Here is a 13647-nt window from a genome sequence, read left to right as displayed (position 1 = left end):
CAGATCATGCATTACTTGATTTAAAACATTGTAATCTAATTGTAATTCTAAAATAATTTGCAAGATCAGAGCAAATAAAAATCTGCATGTTGAAAATTTCAGCAACCTGAAATTTCAGCACGCAGAAAATCCAGCAAGCATAATTCCTTTAAAAAAAAATAGATTAAGAACGTGGTAATCAATCCTTAAGTCCTAATCATGCTCCCTAGAACTTAGCTCTCATACCACTACTGAGTTACGCCCTATGCGATGCGACATTCGCAGCGGAATTCGCACGGAACGTCGTTCATCGTATGAACGCGCCTTGGATCGTAGAATTCAAAATTTTTTCTGGATCCAAATTCAGAAGATCTTTGAACTCATTAGGGAGGAGAGATTAGGATCTGAGGAGGGTTGATTAAGATTTATATAACTGAAACAAAAATCAGAAGTTATAAATTTGAAGATCTCATCTTCAAAAATTCTACAGATGCAGAACACCGCAGCCTGATGATCTATTCTAGATTCCTGTTTGAGCCGCACAATTGTCTGGCTTCTACAGGTATCCACACGAGGATCTAATCATCTGAGAATAGGTCTTACCGGAGTGCTATCTCTTTGCAAAGATCTCTCATGACTATCATAATATTGGAAGATAAAAATTTGCAGTATACCTCTTTGAAGAAGAATACTTTCTTCTTCAACCTTGCTCGCAATGGAGGAAGATGAGGGATAAAGCTTTAAGCATTGATCTTCCTTGCCTTGCTCCCGTGGATGAAGAGGAAGACGAGGTCCCCTTGCTGCTATGGAGAAGGAAGGAAGAAGAGAGGGAGAGAGGAGACGTGGGGAGGAAGAGGAGAGAATTAATTCATTATGTTTCCCTTGCTACCCTTTTATAGATTGGGTTTAGGGCTTCTCCTAATCTTATTAGGAGTATGGGACTATAACCTACCCTTCGATTCATGCCAAGTGTCCAATTCTTGTGCTCATAGATGCATGACATGTGTCCACTTAATCAATTGATTAATTTCCTAATCACATTAGGATTCCTAATCTCATTAGGAGAATTAATTGATTTGGAAGCATGCATCCTACGACGCCATGTGGACTTTAAAGTCCGCATAGTGTGAATATGACTTAAGTCATATTCATCCTACGACGACATTGTGGTCTTTAAAATCCGCACAAACTTTGGTTTAATCAAATTGACCCAATCATGAACCCAAATCAATTTGGGTCGAACCCAATTTGATTTGGCTCATTAAATCAGCCCAAATGCAATCCAATTGCAATCAAATCCACTTAATTCTTCTTTCATTAACTCACTAACACTTAGTGGGTTAATTCAATCACCAATCATATTGATGATTGATTTCTATTGTGATTCCAAATCATAGTTATGATAGTCTGACTAATTAAATCCTCTATGTGTGTGATTCCGTGTTAGATGTATGCCCTAGAAGCCAATTTGGCTGACACATTATTAATTCTGGAACATAATTTGTACTTGACTTTATTATTATTGAATAAATGAAAGGTATCTTTTTCATTCATATTGTTTGTATGTCTATGAATCGTCCAAGGAATTAAAAAGATGATGATGCATATTCTTAAGAGTTAAAATTTGAGCCATGCATCATTGGTGATTAATTTCTAAAATGCTCCTAATCAATGGATCATCACGAGGACGGTGATCGATCCGATGAGATCAGTGCACACATTGCTTTCCTTGTGGATGGACGAGACTCGAGTCCACGGTTATGGCGACACTGAAGTAATAGTGCAGGTGCTTGTTAAAGAACAAGGGTACTGAGCGTGACTAAGACAAGAAGTCACTTGGATGTCTATCCACTCGTCAGTGACTTGCTTGATGTTGCAGTAGTGTGACTGGTCCTTTGACCTTCGGTGCTTCGGCGAGGTTATTGTAGTTTGACTGCACATATACATGGTCTCTAGACATATGGATCCATGCAGTATAGATTGGCTGCAATAGGTTCACTATAGGAGTAGGGTATGCACCTATATGGAATCGATCGACCTTGGTAGATAAGAAGAGATCCTATGTGATTTATAAGACTGAGTTCGTAAGACCTCGGCCGGGGCAGTAAAAAACAGTGGAGAAAAAATTTTCCACTCTCGAACTTAAGTCGAATAAATCTTGACATATGACAGACGATGGGGTTTGACGAGTTGTCCATGACCTCCATCCTATAGGGATCCACGATAGTAGGACTGTATCATACGATAACTGCATCTAGAGGTTTATCATTCATTCTGCTGGGTAGCCACTACATGCTGCTAGGTGTCACTGGTGGATGGTGAGGACTCACAGGGAATATCTCGATGATCGATTAAACCCTGATGAGTTGAGTTGGAAACTATTCCAACCCATTGAAAGGAGTTTTCAATGATATTATGATAGAGACTGCAATATATCTCACTACCAGTCAGAGTAGAACCTATGGGGTCACACCACACTAGAAGTATTGACCGATCCGATGGTTGAAATGTGATTATGAATCACGAGTAATCAATTCGATTGAATGATCAGTTGAAGAAGGAACAATGAGAATTAATTAAATGGATTTAAACACGAATCCTACTTAGAGTAGGATTCTGGGAGTCCTAATTGGATTAGGACTGGGAATCCTACTTGGACTAGGATTGGGAGTCCTCTTGGAGTAGGATTCCTACAATCCTAATTAGATTAAGATTTTGAATGGATTCCTAGAAGTCCTAATTAGATTAGGACTTCGGATTCAAATAAGAGTCCTAATTTGATTAGGATTAAAATTAAATAAGTCCTAATTGGATTAGAATTTCTTAAGTCCCAATTAATTATTAATCTAATAAATCAAGATGACTCCTAATTGGGTTAGGATTGAAGAGTTCAATTGAAGTCATGGTTCATTCAAGTTCTAATTGGATTAGGACTTGTATAAAACCCAAATTGGTTAAACCTTGGACTAAGCCTAATTAGATTAGGACTTAGCCACTAGAAGACCTCCTAATCCTCCTTAGAGGAGGACTAGGGTTAGCCAAGAGGGAAGGGCGCATGCCCCTTTGTTGCCCAAGGTGACAACCCAAGAGGGGGGGTGAATTGGGTTTTCTAAAATTATGTTCCCTAATTTTTACTTTGAATTAAATGCAGCGGAATGATAAGATGTTATTTACTTAAGCTCTAGGCAATTACAAGTAAAGCAGTGGAAAATTAAGCTAGAGTAATTATACTATGACTTTAGGGTGCAATTGATCTAAAATTAACTTATAGTTGTACGATCAATTTTAATCTATGTGTATGGTAAGAATGGAGTGGAAGCTAAGCAAATTCTAAACAATCACTTATAACTCTATAGAAAGCAAAGCTAGAGATATTACACAATCAAGTATGAATGTAAGGCATGAAATACAAGAGATAAGGCATCACAAACACAAAGATGTATAGTGGTTCGGTGCACCCCAGCACCTACATCCACTCCCCAAGACCTCTTGGAAATTTCACTATAATCCCTCAGATTACAGCCGGTTGTTTTACAAGCTCACAACCTAACTTGTTGTTTTCATGAGATCACAACGAACTCGATCGGTTTTCATAGGCTCACCGACTAGAACCAACCGATTGTTTTTCCGAGTTCACAATCAAACCCAGTTGGTTTTTTCCCGGTTCACCCAACCACAACCTTACACCGTTGGTTTTCCCTTTGGCTCACCAACAAACCTTAACCCCTTGATTCAGTCCCTTGATTGAATCAAGTTACAAGATAATAGAACAAGAGTTTAAAACAAATCAAAGCTTCTTAAATAAGCAAATATAACAATGTAAACAAATAGAGTAAAGAGAAGCCCTCAAACAAGTTTTGTAGATGAGGGAACTCGGCTTCTTCTTTACTTGACCCTCTTCTGATTTCGCACGAGGTAGAGGATTACTGAGGCATCACACAGTTGGAGAGAAAGCTTTGGGATTCACTCGGATGCTCTTCCTCTCTCACTTTTGCTTTGAATGGCCCTTTTGTGCTTTTGGGAGGTTTCTCTTGAAATCTCTTTAAATCTCTTTCCTATGTATTCTCTCCCACTTCCTTAACTTTTTTCCTAGCTCTCCCCTTGATTTTATAGCTTTGGATGGCGTGGGAACAAAGATCTAGCCGTTAGAGATAAAAATAGAGCCATTGGAGTTGAGAAAAAACTAGCCGTTATGCCTCCTAGCGTGCTCGAGTCGACTCGGCTGAAGCAGGAGTCGACTCGGCTGAAGCAGAAGTCGACTCGACTGAAACAGGAGTCAACTCGTGAATAGGAGTTTGCCGGTACTATAGCTGGGAGTCGACTCGAGCACTTGTAGCGCTAAAGTTGGAGTCGACTCGAGCACTGTAGCGCTGAAAATCAACTCTCTGTCTTTTTGTCTGTTCTCAGTCGGAGTCGACTCGCAAAGTCTCGGAGTCGACTCGAGCACTGTTTCTTGAAACTCCAGAGTGCCAGAGTCGACTCTGAACTTCCAGAAGTCGACTCGAGGACTATTCTTTTTGAATCTTTCTTTGAATTTGCTCCTCCAACTTGAATCCTTTGAAAATGAAACTTGGGGCCAATAAGCATAGCTTTCTTTCAACTTTTTGAGAGTTTTTGAGGGTCTTCTTCTATTCTTCCAACTTGTATGTTCCTTGCAAAATAAATATCTTTTTTCTTGCAATACAAATATTAGTAATTATACTTCAAGATTTGTGCATCATCAAAATTAATCTTTAAATCAATTTTTGGATCACCAATCTCCCCCTTTTTGATGATGACAAAACTTGGAGTATATGCAATATAAAAAATATTGTGTTCTAGAACTAATGCATGACTAAGTTGCATGAAGTAGAAAACATATATCTTTAAAATATACTTCATGATAATGCTTTAGATTTAATCAACTTAACATAATCAACATATAAAGCATTCTGAGCATATACTCAGATATTTCTTCCCCTTTTTGACAACATCAAAAAGATTGCAAGATAATGAAATATTAAGCACAAAGATAATGATACTCAAATATTTTTTCTTTATTGTACTCTGATTTTTTAGTTAATGCATGGTCAAATTATTGCAAGAATATGAATGATATAACTCAAGGCAATAATGTTAGAATGAGATTAATCAGCATAGATCAAAGCCAATTAAGATGATTTCAGAGCAAATTATAAGGAGAGCACATCAAATGTGATTCCAAAGATAGTTTTCAAATCAAGTGTAGGTGGAACCTTTTTCAAGTTAATTCAAGGAGTATCAAGATTGTTATTCAAAGAAGGCACGAATGGAAATCTAACCCCCTTTTAAAGACTTTCTTTTACTCCGTTAAAGAGAAACACATTTTGATACATATAAAATGAATTGGCACAAAATTGAAGCTCTAAAGAGCAAGCCAATAAGATCTCTTTAGTGAATTTCAAAATAGATTTTCTAATAGAGATAGATGGAATTCGTTTTCAAATAATTTTCAAGACAGCTGATTTTCTGATTTTAAAATCTATAAATCTATCATATGTAGCAGCTACTTTTAAATTTGTGTTCACAAGAGATACTCAAGAAAATTCAAACACATTATTCTTCCTCTTTTTCATTAAACTAGAGGCTCTTAAAATCAACTGTTTGAATTGCAATTTGGTTCATGATTGATGCATAAGATATATTAACCAAATAGCAAGCCCAAGGTGTATAACAGAGATTTTCAGATTTAAATTTCAGATATTTATTAATACATATTGGAGAGTATTAGGAGCACTTCTCATTTAGTATTCTTTCTCTCGTCTTAGTTATGGATTTATGTGATTAAGTTCCCATATGATCTCTCCTCCTAAAAATTTTCTTTCTCGCCCCTTAACTGAACATTCCATTTAAGAGTTTAGAATTTGAAGATAATTTTCAATAAAATATTCAAATTGTCAATCTCGAAAAATATTTGTTCTATAAGTTTCAGCACAGCTTATACTAATGAGAGCATATTTTCATAAAGCTCAAAGTTTGAGATAAGACAACCTTTAATAAACTCAACTCAAGGTATAGGCTTTATATAGTGAAGACAAGTAATGGCAATACAAGGAGGTTCATCAAAATCAATTCATAAAATGTTCAAGGTATGCATCATATGATGGTGACTTTTGAATAAGATGAACAAGGATTGATATGTCTGAAGCTCTCCGCTCAAAAGATGCATTCTTCTTGAATCATTCTTTTCTTTTTGTTGAATTTCAGATGTTAATGATAAGCGTGAATAAAACTGAAATTTTATGATATTAAGAATGTAAAGTGATCTAGAGTTTTTCAAAATTTATAGCAATCACTCTTTTTCATCTTTCAAGAACAAGTTATGCTTTCTCTTAATCTTTGAGAAAATGTACTGAAATATTAATCAAAAAATAATTCATTTGAAGCTCAATTTCTTTCAAAAGCAATTACATTTTCTTTCTTTTAAGAGTCATTCGAGTTGAGTTAAAATATTTCTAGCTTTAGGAGCATTCACTTTCTTTTAAAAATAGCTTTTTCTTTTAGTGATGGGAGCAACAATCATGCAGAAAGGGATATAAAAGATCATTCAAGTGAATGTTTATAGGATTTAATTTCTTACTCATAGATTCACAGCAATGTATACATGAAAATATAATAAATCTTGTTAATATCAAAATAAAATCATATATTAAGAAATATTTGTTCGCAATCAAGATCATTGAAAAATACATCATTTAGACTAATTTTAGTACACTTTAAAGATAGAAAATGATATGTTTCAGATGCGTATCGGAGCAAATAACCAAGGCATCAAAATTAATTCTGTTTTTCTTAAGTTAAGATTTTTATTTAGAACCATATTGAGTTATTCTTCTGAATGTTGCGATCATTGAAACATATAACTAAGGTTACAAAAATGTAATGATATAAGCATTTTTAAATTAAGTTTAAGCTTTTATATAAAATCGAATTCTGAATTTCATAAAAATTTTCAAGGAGGCTTTCAAAGTTATAATTTGAGATATGTATCTTCACATTGTAGCTCATCTTAAATCATTACGATTGAAAATACATATTTCAAACATATAAGAGCATATTCAGAATATTTGTATTTAATGTTGAGTTTTGGTACGAATTAGAACATTATGTACCAAAGTTAGGGTAAGTTGAAAGATAAAACAAAATCAATCCATTTTGCCTAAATAGAGATTATCCTTCTCTTCTTCCTTTTTACAAATTTATTCAACTTTCCGATTTCAAAGATAATTGTGAACGACAAATCTAAAATTTCTTTTCAATAATACCATAAAATAATTTTATGTAGTATTTCAAACATTCAATCAAATTATCCAAGCATGGAGCATTACAAAATATTGAGAACCCATAATTCAAAACATCATGCCACATGCAAAATATATTATGTGTTAAGTCATGCATTAAAATATTAAGATAAGCATGTCAAGGATCAAAATCAATTCTTTTCAAATAAACTCCTCCTATTTAAATATAATCTTCCACTGATTTCATCCTTAAGGTGTGTTTCCAAGTGATTAAAACTTGACTTGATTCTTCTTATATACTTTCATTTACTTTGTCATTCATTTCCTCATTTTTTTTTATTTTCTTTTATTAACCAATTAACGAACATTTTGATATTGTTTTTCGTTTTTACTTTCTTATGCTCTATACTCTATTTGCTCCCTATCCGGTGGAGTTGGAAGGCACGAGGTACTACCACTAGCCTCCCTCTTGTGCCGTCCTAATATATCCTACACCGAATAGTTGGGTCAAATAGTGCCGGGTACTACACTAGCCTCCTCATTGGCACCATCCCTATGATGAGCAATATAGAAAGGTTAAAATGTTCACTTCAAATTTTTTCTGTTTAAGTTTAATTAATTATGGAATTTATCTCTTCCAAAAGAATGCTCACACAAGTCTCACAAATGTGCCGAATATATTATGCTTGTTTTTGCTTTTGCCTTAAGATTGGAGTATTTGTCTTTACTGTAGATTTTTTACTTTTCTTGAATAATGTTTATTGATGAGAGCACAAAAGTGCGATCTACACATCACTTAAATTAGTATTATTGCTAACAAAAAAAATGATAAATGTGCTGCATTAATATTATACTTTTGTGGGATGCAGGTGATCGGAAATCAAAGCTAAAATGCACAATGGGTTCAAAAATATGCATCACTGCAGGTTGACCAGCCAACCACATGTGTCAACCCCAGTTGCACACTAGAAGGAAGGTCAAGTTCAGCTGTCCACTTCATCGCAGCTTCAATCTTCTGTGTGAGCCCAAGCCATCTGAGCCGTGTGCAGCCCATCCGCCCGGTGGAAGAATCGCGAAGCATCCACCCGGCATCCCGCGATTCCAGCATCCCACGATCTTCAGCCTTCCGCAGATTCGCGCATGCCGGATGTCTGCCAGATAGCCGTTCGCGAGCAACTCCATCCAAGCGCCAGCAGTCCGATCCTCCCTACGACCAACCCGTCCGCGAGCCGGCTCCATCTCCGCATTCCGTTTGCGAGCGTCCACTGCTTCCGGATTAGCATCTCATCTACATCTCAGCCTTCTGCGCATCAAATCTCCCAAGCTTCCACGTTCACAGCGCGTCCCAGCTTCCATCTCAAGCTCCATCCGACTTCATCGCAGCAGTCACGTCCGAGTTCCTCACGAGCGCATGCCTCATCCGCACCTCATCCCAGCAAAGATCCAGCTTTCGATCCGTGATTCCAGCATCCGTGATCAACATCCGTCCACCTCTTCTGGATTCACAGCAAATCAGAATCCCATCGCGCGTCCAAGGATCTGCTGCTCATCCGATTCTTCCGGATCCACGCTCATTCCTTCCGATCCAGTCCACCCAGCATCCACGAGCCTCCCAGATTCCGCTTCTCCCGCGAGTGATTCTCCCACGTCCAGATCTCACACGTTGGAGCATCCCGCATCCCCTGCTTCTGCGATAGAACAGCAGCGAATCCCAGGATCTGTGAAGCTTCCCAGCAACCGTGATCCCGTGATCCACGCCCCAGATCCATCGGGTCCGCTCATCTCCACCGCGTGTGAGAAGGGGATCGACGCCAGCTTGATATATACCTCTCGGCTGGGTGAGAAAAGAGGAGGAGAGTCCCATTCGGAAAAAAAACAGAGGAGCTCTTGTTATTCAAAGAAAGAAAAAAAAGGGAAACAGAGCATGCTCTGTTTCCAAAAAGAATAGAAAAAAGAAAAGAAAAGAGGGGAGTTTTCTTTTATGTTAATGGAGGGCTGATTTCTTACGTGAAGGGTGATGGAGGAACCTTTGATGTATTGCTTTCTTTGAAGTAAATTCCTGACCTTTGCTCTTATTGATTTATATTTTTAATATGTTATGGGTTCTTGCATAACTATTTTTGTAGATAGATTTTTAATGGTTTATGTTTATTGGCACATGGACTGCTTTAGTATTTGATTTGTCGTGTGATGTAATAGGCACGATGATGCTTAGAAATAGAGTTCATATGTCCATAAAATATATTCCATGTTTTTATCTATTCTATTTTTACAAGAATCGCAGGATTTTTCTTGAATGCAATATTATCAGGGAGATTCCAGATCCCTAACCATTTTATTTGATTGAACTTTGTTTATTGATCTATTATTCTCTGCTTTTAATTTTTAAAAATCAAATATAATTTTTAATCCCAACAATTTATTGAATTAATTAATCTAAAAATCTATATTAAATAATCTCATATATATTTCGTTTCCTAAGGATTCGACTCGGACTTCCGAGAATTTACTACTTATGCGATTCTCCTATAACTTGGGAGATTAGTTTCGCGAAAGCAATTTTGCGAGTGCGTCAAGTTTTTGGCGCCGTTGCCCGGGCGAATGGCTGATTTATTAGTATAATTTTAGATTTAATTAGTACTTTAGTAGTTAGTCTTTTTCTTTCGAAAATAAAAAAAAAAAATTCTTTACTGTTGTTTTTTTTTTATTCCCCTGCACAGTCTGCATCAAACTCTGATATCAAAGTAATTAATCGTCTGATTGAAGTCAAATTTGGTCGTCAGGTGCAGGACCTTGTGTTTCTTTCATCTAAACGGTCTGATTGACATCTGAGACCTTTAAGACCATTAGATTAATACGAAACCTTGCTTCTTTCTGATTTTAAATTTTCTGCATTTAATTGTTTTAGAATCAGAAATTTTATTGTTATCATATCTCATTAACCCTTGTTGCTAATTGAAAATTTAAAGAAAAAAAACTTTAAGAAAGATCGAGGGTGATATTCAAAAATTAAAAAAAAAAGAGAAAAACCTAAAATTTCAAATTTCAAATTTCAGAATTCAAATTTCAAACTTCAACTCATAAAATTTTAAAAAGAAATAAATAATTTGCTTGATCACTTATTTAATGAAATTAATGTCATGTCATAAACATTAAAAAAAAAATCTCTCTTGATATAAGGCATTAGTATAAAATATTCTATAAGGGCTGAACCCATTTAAAAAAGATAAGGTCGGCATTTCATCACTCGTCCTTAGCCCAAAAATCACCCCCATTGCATAAATATCCTAAGCTTAACTAAAATCAACTAGACGTTGGCCCCTAAGGACATTCGAGCTCAATAGGACGAAGAACCACCGAAAGTTGCACCAATTTCGCTCTGTGCTTAGTTGATGTCCTAGGCAAGCTTTGTCCCTATAAGGGGAGAATAGTTCATCTGTTCGAGGCAAGTGGATTTTAAGTGGGACCTTTGCGAACGCATCGTGACCCCTCCCACTTACCTAGGAGCTTACCTGGTCAACTCAGTTCATTACCACCCGGATTGGAGGCTTAGTGCCCTCTTCAAACCAGTTAGGAGCTGTCTAGAAATTTAAGAAAAACATTAGAAATTGAGGTGTAATGTTTAGTTGCATGTTTGATTGTGAATAGATTTTTGTTTTAGGATGTCGTTTTAGGGTATCTTTAGTTGGTACTTATATTTATATATATATATTTTTTAAATAAAACATAAAAAAATTTAAATTTAATTAAATTTTGTATGCTAGGTTGGAATAGGGACGACACCGGTCGATTAAGTCGTACAACTTTAGATCATCCCTTAGGACTTATCCTTGAAATTCCTTCGCAGCATCTCACACCTTGTGAGATGGCAAATTTTCCTGATGATGTAGGAAGTCACCATGGTGATGAAGGTAGACCCCCAGTTATGACACTTCGACAATACTTACATCCCACTAGGACTAGTCAACCTTCATGCATGATTATTCCTGAAAATGTAGGACACTTTGAAATCAAACTAGGAGTAATTCAATTGCTGCCCAAGTATCATGGAATGAAATCCGAGAACCCTTATCTTCACCTTAAGGATTTTGAGGAAATTAGCATCACATTTAGAGTGCTAAATGTATCGGAAGACGTCCTTAAATTGACCTTGTTTCCTTTTTCCTTAAAGGATAAAGCCAAAACATGGCTGAACTCCTTGAGACCTAGATCGCTAGGAACATGGCATGATATGCAAAGAGAATTCCTGAAAAAATTCTTTCCTGCACAAAGGACTAACTTTTTGAAAAGGCACATTAGTAATTTTCAATAAAAAGACCATGAAATATTTTATGAATGCTGGGAGAGATTTAAAGATTTGCTTCTCTCTTGTCCTCATCATGGGTTTGAAACATGGAGAACCATTAGTTTCTTTTACGAAGGGTTGTCTCCATAGTTAAAACAATTTATAGAGACTATGTGCAATGGTCTATTTTTGGAAAAGCAACCCGATGAGGCATGGGACTATTTAGATTCTCTCGCAGAGACTGCACAATTATGGGATACAGGGGATAGAGTGAATAAACCCTTACCTAAGCCTACTAGCGTTGGACATGGGGGCCTTTACAACCTTAGTGTTGGGTTTCCCAGTGCCCTAGGGCGCAGCGGAAGATACGGGATTATAAAATTTTCTTATAAAACCCATTATATGAAACCATAATAAGCCAAGATCGCCTTAATAGTATAACCAAATAATGTAGAAAATATAATCTTGGTATAGAAGAATACCTATCACGCTATATCCAATATGACTGAAGATGTCCTAAGGTGCCCAAATGTTCACCCTCCGATGTTGATCCACACAGGAATGGGTTCAAGACTCTAGCTCTACCAAAACTTGATTCTAATTGTTCAATCCTTCCAAAGGATTTAATTGGCTGATTTTTCTTCACTTCCTTCTTCCTTTCTACCTCTAAAATATTCACTAGCCTTTTTGTCCTAAAGAAGACCCTCTTGTCTTGGGTTAGGACAAAAGAGAGAGGCTTGTAAGAAAGAAGGGATAAGGGAGAGAGAAGGAGAGGCTTTTTTTGGATGATCTTTAGCACCCCAAAGCACCTCCTTATTTATAAGAGATGGAGGGATGTATCATAAAGGGATGCATCCCATCCACACACCTCATCATGATGAGGCATGTGCCAAGAGAGGCATCCCATCATGATGGGGTGCTAAGGAGAAGGGTGTATCAACTTCTTTCTCATGTCTCCCTCTTAAATCCTGATGATCCAAGGGCCCAAATGCAGTGAACCAAAGCCAATGGTCTAGATCTAGGCACCATCTAATGGTCCAGATCAAGGCATCATCATCCAGGGTGCCATCCGATGGTCCAGAAGCAAGATGCCATCACCGATGGTCCAGATTCAGGCGCTGAGCAACGGTCCAGATTTTTCATCCAGAGAGCCATCCAGTGGTCCAGATTCAGGCACTGAGCAATGGTCCAGATCTTTCATCCAGAGAGCCATCCAGTGGTCCAGATTCAGGCGCTAACCAGTGGACCAGATCCTTCATCCAGGAAGCCATCCAATGGTCTAGATGAAGGCACCAACCAGTGGACCAGATCCTTTATCCAGGAAGCGATCCAATGGTCCAGAAGTGAAGGCCCTATCAAACCCAATCCAATTGGGTTTAACCAACTTAAAGAAAACATTAAACCTAATCAAATCAGGTCTAATTAAAGCCAAATGGGTTCCAACTCTTGGCTAACCCATATTAGGTCATGATCTAATCATATTAGATCAACCTAACCTAAGAATCAGATTCGAATTTAATTTGAATCAGGAGCTAGGGTTTGCAACACGTGCTAGCATGTTCATCTTGCAAACATGATCTAATCCAATTAGACCCTTGATCAATTCCCTTGTGTGTGACTGTTCGTCCTTTCCTGTCTACCTAAAAATATGCTAGACAGATCGTTGTTAGAACCGACGAACAAAGTTTAAATTTAATTTACTCTTACCTGTTTTACTCGAAGAATAGTGGTCGTAAGAGGTCGATCCACAGGGAGGCGATTGGAGTTGCATAAAAATTAGAACGTTCACTCGGATTTGAAATCGATTTTGAATGACAAAAGTAAAACATTATTGTGAGGGATGTTGATAGATTCTCTAGTCTACCGGAGAATGATTTTTAATTAAAATTAACTAGAAGACATGTACTTAGATTCAAAAAGCATTTATATATTTAATGGAAAAGAAAAGTTTTTGCATAAATTAAATTGGATGAACTAAGAAGATTGAAGTGAACCCAAATTGCATAGAGGAAGATTTAATGTATTGCATAAAAAAAAGAAGAAAGATTACAGAATTTGGAGAACGGAAATTAAAAATAATAGAATTAAAAACTTTAGCATAAATAGATCTCTCTATTAAACTAA

At 36.7% G+C, this 13647-nt stretch overlaps 1 pseudogene; it reads right to left on the bottom strand.

The window, feature by feature from the left end:
• Nucleotides 1-11526: 11526 nt before the first annotated feature.
• Nucleotides 11527-11624, bottom strand: LOC120105411 (annotated as a pseudogene).
• Between the last annotated feature and the right edge of the window lie 2023 nt (nt 11625-13647).

The sequence above is a fragment of the Phoenix dactylifera genome, unplaced genomic scaffold (genome assembly GCF_009389715.1).
Source record: "Phoenix dactylifera cultivar Barhee BC4 unplaced genomic scaffold, palm_55x_up_171113_PBpolish2nd_filt_p 000278F, whole genome shotgun sequence".
In the NCBI taxonomy this organism is placed as follows: domain Eukaryota; kingdom Viridiplantae; phylum Streptophyta; class Magnoliopsida; order Arecales; family Arecaceae; genus Phoenix; species Phoenix dactylifera.
The sequence above is the reverse complement of the archived record's forward strand: the minus strand, read 5'-3'. Positions and strand labels throughout refer to the sequence as shown.